Source organism: Panthera onca, chromosome Y (genome assembly GCF_046562875.1).
Source record: "Panthera onca isolate mPanOnc1 chromosome Y, mPanOnc1 haplotype 2, whole genome shotgun sequence".
Classification (NCBI taxonomy): Eukaryota; Metazoa; Chordata; class Mammalia; order Carnivora; family Felidae; genus Panthera; species Panthera onca.
The window spans coordinates 19,469,007-19,480,900 of record NC_138358.1 but is presented as its reverse complement, the minus strand read 5'-3'; the positions used below and the strand labels follow the sequence as shown (position 1 = coordinate 19,480,900).

At 36.7% G+C, this 11,894-nt stretch overlaps 1 protein-coding gene across 3 annotated transcripts in view; it reads left to right on the top strand.

Moving 5' to 3' along the window:
* The window catches only part of LOC145714916 (putative gamma-taxilin 2), a 112,301-nt gene that overhangs the window by 88,339 nt on the left and 12,068 nt on the right, over nucleotides 1–11,894 (top strand). For 2 of the 3 annotated variants that reach the window (XR_014137051.1, XR_014137049.1), the window contains exon 9: nucleotides 10,041–10,105. The exons of the other annotated variant lie outside the window; for it this stretch is intronic. The gene's annotated coding sequence lies outside the window, so the exon portion shown is untranslated. The remainder of the gene's footprint in view (nucleotides 1–10,040; nucleotides 10,106–11,894) is intronic. 3 annotated transcript variants of the gene reach the window in all.

The window sequence follows — 11,894 nt, the reverse complement described above, 5'->3', positions numbered from 1 at the left end:
AAATAAACTCAAAATGGATGAAAGATCTAAATGTGAGACAGGAAACCATCAAAACCCTAGAGGAGAAAGCAGGCAACAACCTCTTTGACCTCAGCCACAGTAACAGCTTGCTCAACACATCTACAAAGGCAAGAGAACTGAAAGCAAAAATGAATTTTTGGGACCTCATCAAGATTAAAATCTGCTGCATTGCAAAGGAAAAAACAAAAACTAAAAGGCAACAGACAGAGTGGGAAAAGATATTTGCAAATGACATATCAGATAAAGGGTGAGCATCCAAAACCTATAAAGAACTTTATAGTAAAGGCTTTACCCACCCTTACAGCACACTCTCCTAGGGTCCATCTCATTTCATATTGAACACAGATAACCAGGAAAGACTCTGCCATTTAAAACCAATTTGTAAAGACCAGAAGAAATGGTAATGGATTCCTCAAAGAACAAAGCCAGTATATAGGCAAAAAAAAAAAAAAAAAAGAAATCTACAAGGAACATGAAGAATAAAAAGAAATGACACAGCTAAGGGAAGAAAACACATTTCCAATATCTAACACAAGAGAAGTGGAAATATGCTAACTGCCTGATAAAGAATTCAAAATAATTATATTAAGTAGCTCAGTGTATTATAAGAAAACATAGACAACTAAATGAAACAGGAAGATAATATATAAACAAAATGAGAAGCTCAGCCAAAACAAAACAAAACAAAACAAACACACAAACAAGCACACAAAACAAACAAACAAACAAAAACAGAAATGCTGGACAAGAAGAATATAATAGTAAGTGAAAATGTCACTAGAGAGGTTCAAAACTAGATCGGTCAAGCAAAAGAAACAATCAGTGAGCTTGAGAACAGCTCACTTGAATTTATCCAGTCGGATGACTGACAAGAAAAGAAAGGAAGGAAGGAAGGAAGGCAGGAAAGAAGACAAAGAGAAAGGGAAAGGGGAAGAGAAAGAGGAAGAAGAGGAACAAAGGGAGGGAGGGACGGAGGGAGGGACGGACGGAGGGAGGGAAGGGAGAGGGAGGGAGGGGGAGGAAAAGGAGAAAGGAGGGAGGGGGAGCAGGAGGGAGGAAGGAAGGAAGGAAAGGAGGGAGGAAGGAAGGGGAGACAGAAGGAGAGAGGGAGTGAGAGAGGGAGAGGAGAGAGGGAGGGAGGAAGGGAAACCAAAGGGACCTGAGGATCCCACCAAGCTAACCAAGATACACTAACCAGTATTCTGGAGTCCCTAAAGTCCCAGAAGGAGGGAGATGAGAAGGGGCAGAATATCTATATAAATAAATAATGGGGGAAAAGTTCTCAAATCTGGGGGTGCATAACTGTGAAGTCCAAAGAACCCCAAGTAGATTGAATGTAAAAAATCTACATTGAGACATCTGCCCCCAGCCCACTGCTGGGGCCACAGTCAGACTGGTGTGTGCCTTCTCTTCCCCTCTCCTAGGGGCGGGCTTCACTGTGGGGTGGCGTGTCCCGTCTGGGCTACTTGCACACTGCCAGGCTTGTGTTGCTGGGGATCTGGCGTATTAGCTGGGGTGGGTAGGCAAGGTGCACGGGGGGTGGAGGGGCAGGCTTAGCTCGCTTCTCCTTAGGTGATCCACTTCAGGAGGAGCCCTGTGGCAGCGGGAGGGAGTCAGATCCGCTGCCGGAGGTTTGGCTTCGCAGAAGCACAGAGTTGGGTGTTTGCGCGGAGCGAGCAAGTTCCCTGGCAGGAACTGGTTCCCTTTGGGATTTTGGCTGAGGGATGGGCGGGGGAGATGGCGCTGGCGCCTTTGTTCCCCGCCAAGCTGAGCTCTGCCCAAGTCTGTTACCTGTTTTCTTGATAACTGGTTACCATTTGTTCTACTTCAAGTAATTTTACTCTTTTCCTTAAACTACAGATTCCAGCATATATTGAATGAACATTCCATGGTTGTACTTTGTAGACAGTTTCTTCATTGCTATGTTTATTGGTTTAATTGTCACAAGCTTAATTTAAAGACATTGTATTACCTGTGGATCCGTTTGTCAACTAGAAATGCTCCTTCATTTCACTTACAATTCATAATCTGTGCAAGCTGAGAAGCCTATATCAATAGTAATTTGTTAATTTTGTCATGTTAAAACTAACTAAAAATGACAACTACAGTCAGAATCATAATTATCAAATGAGAAAGAATGACGACTCATGACATATAAAGATTGAACTGAACTGAAGTTCCCCTCCCTAGGCCCAACTTTCATACCTTTTCAAAATTTGTTAAAAGGGGTGATGGTATTAAAAACAAAATAATTCCAGGAAAATGTTTTCTGTGCATTCAGGAACACCATGTGTTACAAATATTAATTTAACACAAAATTAAAATGACTTAAGATCTGGCTATACCAATTCCATGTTACCCAAAAAACTACTGGATGCAGATTGTTATTTAAGTCTGAGATTCATTGCCAATAATATATAAACTTAAACATTCTTATTAAATTCAAAGCAAGAAAAAAAAACAATCAATACTAATATTCAACTATCTGCTGTCAACAAGAGACTGATTTTAGCTTTAAACAAACACATCTGAAAGTAAAGTGCTGGAAAATAATAGTCCACAAAAATATAACCGAAAAAGAGCAGGAGTGACCATTCTTACATAAAATACGTAAAAATTTGTAAAGAGAAAAAAGGTCATTAAAAATGATAAGGGGATTGATTCCTTGTGAGATTATAATTATAAATATGTATATTTCCAACACTGGAGCAACGAAATATGTAAAGCAAATAATATATCTGAAGGAAGAATTAGAAGGCAATGTAATAGTAGTAGGTATGTTAGTAGCCACTTTTTAAGAATGGATAGATCATCCAGACAGCAAATAAAGACTGGACTTGAAACACAATAGACCAAATGGACCCAAAAGACATATGCCAAAGAGTCTGTCAAGTAGTAGCAGAATGCAGGGGTCCTGGGTGGCTCAGTTGGTTAAGCGTCTGACTTTGGCTCAGGTCATGATCTCAACGTTTGTGGGTTTGAGCCCCGTGTTGGGCTCTGTGCTGACAGCCTGGAGCCTGCTTTGGATTCTGTGTCTTCCTCTTTCTCTGCCCCTCCCTCGTTCACACTCTTTATCGCTCAAAAAGAAACATTTAAAAAATAGTAGCAGAATACATATTCTTCTCAATCATACACAAAACAGGTCATATGTTAGGACATAAACCAAATTTTGAAAATTTAAGAAAATTAAAGCCCATATCAAATATCTTTTTGACTGCAATGGTATGAAACTGGAAATCCATCATAATAAAACTGGAAAATTCATAAACATGTGGAAAGTAAGCAACAGATTCCTAAACAACCAATGAGTCAGTAAGAAATCAATGGGGAAAACAAAAAAGTGTCTTGAGCAAATGAAAATGAAAACACAAGAAACCAAAATTTACTGGATACAGCAAAAGCAGTATTTAGAGTAAAGCTGTACCGCTGGGAGCCTGAGACAATGGCAGAGTGTGAGGATCCTAAGCTCACCTCATCCCCCTGATACATCTAACCCAGAAAATGACTCAAAGCCCCAGAACAGTCTTTCCAGTTAATCGCAGAGGAGGCCATATCAGAAAACAGTAGGAGGGTCAGATAACCCATTAGGAACCAAATCTCTGTCAAGACTAATTGCAAATAGGGATAACAGAAGCACAGAGAAGGGAAAGGAAGGGACCTCACTCAAAGCCCCCAAGACTTGAGTAACCTGCAGTCAGAAGACCAGTACATAATATTTGGCTTTGAAAACCAGTAGGACTTAACTACTTGAGTTTTTACAAGCAGGGTGACTTAACTCCAGATACTTTAAAACTCAGCGCACTTGGCTCTTAGAGAACTGGAGGGTGACTGGAATCCCTACCCAGGAAAAGACAGCAAAACAAACAACACTGTTGAGACACAGCATAGAGGCAGCAGTTTCAAAAGTTCCTGGGGTACGTGGGAAAATTTGTTTGCTAATCTCAGGACATGCCCCATTCCACATGCGGCCCTTCACAGTGGTGCCTGACAGCAGGCAGCCCCAAGAGTGACCACTACTCCAAAGTCACTCCTGCCTTGGGGAGAGGTAAAGCTAACCAGACATGGTTCGGTTCTATGACAGCCCCAATAGAGGACTCACAGGCAGACATCTGGTCTGACTGCCACAAAGGGAGCCACTGCATATGAGTAGGCTGAAGGCAAACACAGCTCAGCTACAGGAGTAGGGTGCATGCAACAAACACAGAAGACACCCCCTGTAGTGCCAGGGTGATCAGGGCGCATCAAACTGCAGGGCACTACAGGACCTGTTCTTCATAAGACCCCTACTTTCAAGAGTAGGAGATGGAGCTGACTTTCCTAACACAGAGAAACAGACACAAAGAGTGAGACAAAATGAGGAGACAGAGGAATATGATCCAAGTGAAACAATAGGACAAAACCATAGTAAAAGTGCTAGCTGGCCCAGAGATGAGAATATGCCTCACAGAGAATTCAAAGTAATGGTAAGAAAGATAACCAATGGATTTGAGAAAAGAGTGGAGGACACTAGTCAGAGCTCCAACAAAGAGAGAGAACATATAAAAACAAAAAATAACCAATCAGAGTTAAGAACTCAGTGAAATTAAAAAAATAAATAAATAAACTAGAGGAAATCGATGGCAAATTACAGGAAGCAGAAGATGGATTCACAAGCTGAAAGACAGTAAAGCAACACAGAAAGCAACCAAGCTGGACCCAAATCAAAGACAGGAAGAAGAAGAATAGGTTAAGGGAACTCAGGGACACCATCACACGTAACAACATTTGCATTATGGGATCCCAGAAGGAAAAGAGAGAGAAAGGGAACATAAAACTGAAGGAAGCAGAAATCCTGAGTCATACTCAAAAGCTAACATCATACTCAACCAGGAGACACTGAGGGTTTTGTTGTTGTTGTTGTTGCTGCTGTTGTTATTGTTGTTGTTGTTGTCGTCATTTTGTAAAGTCAGTAAAAAGATCAGGATGTCCAATGTCACCACTTTTATCCAACAAAGTACTGAAAATACTAACCAAAGCAATTGGGCAAGAAAATGAGATAAAGGCATGTAAGTTGGTAAGGAAGAAGTAACTTTCCCTATTTGCAGATGACACGATGTGATGACACAGAAAACCCTAAATATTCCTCCCCCCCCCAAAAAAAACCTATTAAAACTAGTAAATGAATTCAGCAAAGTCACAGAATACAAATTGATATACAGACATCTGTTGCATACTATACACTAATAATGAAGCACTGGAAAAAGAAAACAAGAAAACAGTCACATCTACAAGGCACCAAGAATAATAAAATATCTAGGAATAAAGAAGAAGAGGTAAAAGACCAGTACTCCCAAAACTATAACGTATTGGTGAAAAGAAACTGAAGGAATCACAAACAAATGTAAAGATATTCCATGTTTACAGAGTAGAAAACCAATGTGGTTAACAGGTCTATACTATCCAACGCAATCTACAGATCTAAAGCAATCCCTATCAAAGTACCAACAGAACTAAAGCAACTAACCCTAAAGTTTGTACTGAACCACAAAAGACCCAAATAACCAAAACAGTCTTGAAAAGAAGAATAAACTGAAGGTATCAGAATCCTAGATTTCAAGATACACTACAAAGTTACATTAATCAAAATAGTGTGGTAATGGCACAAAACAGATGCATAGATCAATGGAAAAGAATAGAAACTCGGGAGATAAATCCATGCTTTTAGGGTCAATGTAACTTATGACAAAGGAGGCAAGAATATACAATAGGAAAAGGACAGTCTCTTCAACAAGTGGTGTTGGGGGGTGCACCTTGCTGGCTCAGTTAATACAGCATGCAACTTTGGGTGCAGAGATTACTTAAAATAAAATCTTTTCTCCCTCCCTCCCTCCCTCCCTCCCTCCCTCCCTCCCTCCCTCCCTCCCTTCCTCCCTCCCTCCCTCCCTCCCTCCCTCCCTCCCTCTCTCCCTCCCTCCCTTCCTTCCTTTTTTTTAAATGGGGTTGGATACAGTGGATAGCAACATGCACAAAAAAGAAAAAAGAAACTAGACCACTTTCTTATACCATACAGAAAAAAACAAAACTCTAAACGAATTAAGATCTAAATGTGAGATCTGAAACTGTAAAATTCCTATAAGAAAACATAGCTAGTAATGTCTTTGACATTAGCCATAGAAATATTTTTTCTAGGGATGTCTCCTTTAGCAAGGGAAACAAAAGCAAAATTAAGCTATTGGGATTACACCAAAGTAAAAATGTTTTACACAGCTAAAGAAAGTGTCCATAAAGAAAAAGGTAACCTACTGAATGGGAGAATATATTTAACAAAACATATGCAATAAAAGGTTAATATCCAAACATATAAAGAACTTATAAATATGACCTCAGAAAGAGTAACAGCCCAATTAAAAATAGGCAAGGAATCTAAATAGAAATTTTTGTGAAGACTACATTATAGATGGCAATATATAGAAATATGTGAAGATGCTCAACATCACTCATCATCAGGGAACTTCAAATCAAAACCATGATGAGATATCACCATTAAAGTTAACAATCCAGGGAACAGATGCTGGTGAGCATGTGGAGAAAGGGGAACCCTCTTGCACTGCTGGTGGGAATGCAAACTGGTGTAGACACTCTGGAAAATAGTATCAAGGTTCCTCAAAAAGTCAAAAATAGAATCACCCTATGACCTAGAAACTGCACTACTAGGTATTTATCCAAAGAATACGAAAATACTGATTTGAAGGGACACATGCAACCTGAAATTTATAGCAACATTATCTACAATAATAACTAAATTATGGAAAGAGCCCAATGTCCATTGACTGATAAATGGATAAAGAAGATATGGTATACATATACAATGAAATATTACTCAGTCATTAAAAAAAGAATGAATCTTGCCACTTGTAACAATGTGAATAGAGCTATAGACTATTATGCTAAGCAAAATAAGTCAGTCAGAGAAAAACTAATACTGTATGGTGTCAGTCACATGTGGAATTTAAGAAACAAAACAAATGAACACAGCAAGGAAGAGACTGAAAGAGAGTGGCAAACCAAGAATCAGACTCTTAACTCTAAAGAACAAACTGATGATTACCAGATGGGAGGAGTGTGGGGAATGAGTGAAAAAGATGATGGGGATTAAGGAGTGCACTTGGTGTGATGAGCACTGAGTTGTGTGTAGAATTGTTGAATCATTAGATAGTATACCTGAAACGAATATAACACTGTATGTTAACTGACTGCAATTTAAATATTAAATTTTAAGGAATTTAAAAATTACTTGAAACTGTAATAGTTCTAGAAGAAAACACAGAAAAATGCTTCTTAAGACCGGCAGTGATTTTTTTTGGATATGACAAAATAGCAAAAGCAACAAAAGCAAAATAAATTAAAAAAAAAAAAAAAAGGATTTTCTCAAACTAAAAACTCTCCTTAGTAAGGGAAACAAAGAGACAGCCTTCAGAATGGGAAAATACATGCTAAGCATATATCTGATAAGGAGTTAATATCCAAAATATAGAAAGAACTCAAACAACTCATCAGCAAGAAAATAACCCAAGTAGAAATAATGGATAAAGGATCTGAATAGACATTTTCCAAAGACACACAATGGCCAACAATAGTGTGAAAAGATTTTCAACATCACCAACCATCATGGAAATGCAAATGAAAGCAATATTTTAAACATAATTTATTGTCAAATTGGTTTCCGTACGAAAACAGACACATAAACCAATGGAATGGAAGAGAGACCCCAGAATTGGGCCCACAAATGTATGGTCAACTAATCTTTGACAAAGCATGAAAACAATATATTTTCACCTACCATTGTTAGATGGGCCACTGTGAAAAAGGTAAGTATTGACAAAGATGTATAAAGCAAAGAGTACCTTTGTGCACTATTAATGGCAATGTAGATTTGTACAGCCACTATGAAAACACTGAAGGTAACTCAAAAAGCAACTATCATAGGAAACACTCAGAAATTTCTTCTGAGTATATTTCTAGAGGGAATGAAATCATCATCTGCACTCCTGCAGGAGATACCTGCACTCCTATATCACTGCAGTATTATTCACAATAGTCACACAACGAACACAACCTAAGTATCTACTGATGAATAAGTAGATAACGAAAATGTGGAATATTAGTCAGCCTTAGAAAAGAAGGCAGTGTTATCCTTTGAGACAATATGGATGAAACTGGAGGACATTATGCAAGTGATATGTCAAAGACTGAAAAATAATTCCTGTGTGCTCTCATTTATAAGTGAAATTCTAAAAACCAAATCTTAACAGGCAGAGAGTATAATTGTTTTTACCAGGAAACAGGGGACAGGGGAAAGGAAAACATGTTGGTGAAAGGATACAAGATTCTGTCTTCACAGGATAAATAAGTTCAGGATATCTAATGTGCAACAGGATGACTACAGATAATACCGTATTTCATACTTGATATGCTATGTATTGGTTTGTATACCTAAAATTTGCTGAGTGTAGATCTTAATTGTTCTCTCTTTAACACACACAAAAGTTAATTAACTATGTGGGTGATGTTAATTAGCTTGAATGTGGTAATTATTTCCCAATGTGTATGTATATGAAAACACCATATTGTATACCTTAGGCTTATTTATCAGTTATCGCTCAGTAAACCCAAAAGACAAAAGATGCACCAGAGAGCTCACTCACTCTCTCTGCTTCTTCATATACCAATGAAAAGCCATGTGAGATCATAGTGAAAAGGCAGTCATCTACAAGCTAGAGAGGCCTCACCACAAAACAATACAGCTGACACCATGGTCATGGACTTACAGCCTCCTGCCCTGTGAGAAAATAAATGTCTGTTATTTAAGCCATCTAGTCTGTTATTTTGTTATCACAGCCAGAGTAGACTAATACAACATGTCAACAGAGCATTTTTCATTTTCGTTCACACTTCATTTTGCAAAATAACATTTCTGATTTTACTTATTTACATGTCTACCTAAATGGCATTTTGAAAAGTGTACTATAGGAGACATATCACCAGCAAGCACTGAAAGGAAAAGAAGTACAAAGTGAAGAGATGTGTTTGGAGTTTCAAAATTGTACTGAAAGAAAATATGCAGCTGTACACATCCATATATTTTATTAAAAGCTCTCAGCTATTATTTATTCAAACATTGTTTCTGTCTCTTTCTCTTTCCTCTTCTTCTGGGACTTCTATTTTGCATATTGATGTAGTCCCTTGGCTACTTTACTTTAGTTCATTTTTTATTTTCTTCCATTTTTCAGACTAGCTAATAGCAAGGGACCTACTACCTCCAAGTTCACTGATTCTCTATACTGCTTATTCAAATGTGATGACAAGCTCCTTAAGTGAACTTTTCAGTTTATGCCCTTTTTGCCAGCATGACATCTTCTTGGTTTCTTTTTGTAATTTATGTATCTTTACTGGCATTCATAATTTATCATAGTATTGTTTTGCTATTTTCATTTATCTCTTTGAGGACATAGTTGACTTAAAATCTTTCTCTAGAAATTCCAGTATCTGAGCTTCCTGTAGTTTGCATCCCTTTTTTGTATGACATAATTTTTGTTTCTTTGTACAGCAGGTTTATTTTATGTTAAAAACTGGATATTGTGAATATGATAATGTGAATCTAATAGAAACAGATTCTCTGCCCTCTGCAGGGTTTTTTCTGTTGTTGCTGCTGCTTATTCAGGGTTGTTGATTCTTTGAGGAACTGCTTCGCCAGGCTGCCCATGACTCTGCATTAGATTTCACTTTCCAGGTTTTCCTAGTTATTTTGTTGTTGTTGTTCTATGCTCTACTATCTTTTGCCTGAGATGCAGGTTGCGAGTATCTTTGTCTTTAGGCGCTTGCAACAAATGCCACCTCACAGTGTACCCTGCCCTACTCTTAGATGGGCAAAACAAAGGTAAGGAGACCCTTGAGCTGATCCCTAAGGGAATCCACAAACAAGTCAAAACAGGAAAGTACAATTCTTTAACACTAAGATCCATATTTCTCGTTTGCACCAGAACTTGCAACAGGAATTTTATCTCCATTGCTGCCACTACACTGTAGATTGGATGTCTATAGACAGGTTAAGTTAAAAAGTCACGTGCTTTCTTACCAAAAATCAATAGCTTTTTTATTCATTAAAGGTTCTATGGTATTTTGGGGTTTTTATTAGATTCAGGCTACATAAAACCCAATTCTGATGGTTTTTCTTTCCCAGTTCAATTACTGCTTTATTGGAAGTGTGGAATTTGGGAATTCCCTACCCCATGATATTTGGTTATATGTCTCCTTAACAACCTAATGAATTTTTTATTTAACCTAGTGAAGTTTACTGATGTTACAGACACTTTTTGAAATTTATTTTTGTCTAGCAAGGTTTTATTCTACACTCTTTTTATCTTATTCTGCACTATTTTATCAAAATAATTGACTATAAATGTACATGCTGTGAGGATTACAAAGAAGACTAGGAACTGCCTTCTTAATTACAGATGAGAACAGAGAACCCAAAAAAGCCATTCTTATGGTAAAGGTGGTAGATTAAGGGGAAATACTAGATATTTTCTATTTCTGCAGCAAAAAAAAAGTCCATCTAGAATTAATGTTAGCTAGCCAAATGGATATTAGGCTCTTTACAATTATAGTAACTATTCCTAAGCCTTGGAGAGGAGTGTCTAAGTGATAGACCAAAAGTTTTCCTGCAACAGAACTCAAGAGAATGCAGCAGAAATCCCTTCTATAGAAACATAAGGAATATAGATCTATGAAGTTAGTCCTCCTTACTTATTATGGTTTTACTTTAAAAATATTATCAGGAAAAAAAATTAAATTAAAAAAAATATTATTAGGGTATGCCAATGAACTTTATTTATTTTCAAAGAAATGTTAATGACCTTGAGGAATTTTCATATTACACTGGTGGAAAGTAGAATACAAGATGTCGTTTTCATAACAAACTAATTATTATGTCCCTTCTTGAATTGCAGATTTTATATTAAAATGCCGATAACTATAAATTTAATTCAAAATTTTTATAGCACTAGAAATTAGTAATTTTAACCCAAAGTCTAATATACATTGGACAGATTTTTTTCATTATTTAAAACTCAGTCACTTAATACAGGGGACATACAGGAAAATAGAAATCTGAAAATAGAAAATACCCTTTTTGTATCTTTCCTTTTATTAAAAAAAAAAAAAAAAGAAGTACAATCAGTCTACTTGCTTATTGGGTAGGATATTTATAAGATAGTTACAACATTTCATTTGCTGTCTGCAAATAAAATCCAGTATTTCTGCACTTGATAGAAATAGTGTTTAAAATATACAAAGGTAAATTCCTAGTTACAGTAGATTCTGCAAACTGAATATCATATCCTCCCCAAATGCCTTTTATACTTTAAAATATATACACACACACATTTCAATATATAAGATATAAAATATTCATGTTTTATATACACAAACATTTTGAGACATATATGTGGCTCTCAACTACAATTTCATTAGAGACTAATCTGTCTTGCAGTCTCAAAATGGAAATTAGTACTAACGACCATTAGTGCAGCAAAAAAATATATTTCTATTCCACCACTATTATTGGTAAATAATAGAATTAAGTTATTATATCAATTAAAAGATAATAACAAACATTTGCAAACTTTAAAAATTTCCGCACTACATAAAAAAAGAATTATTTCTAAAAATCATTATTAATATTAGTTTTTATACTATTTCACCCAACTCAAGTTTAGAAGGGATAAGAATACACCCTTAAATATCTTACAAGAAGCTTGAATAAAAAACTGCAGGATTAAATAAACATTTAATATGAATTCATCTGAAACTCAACCAAAATCTTTTTTTATAAA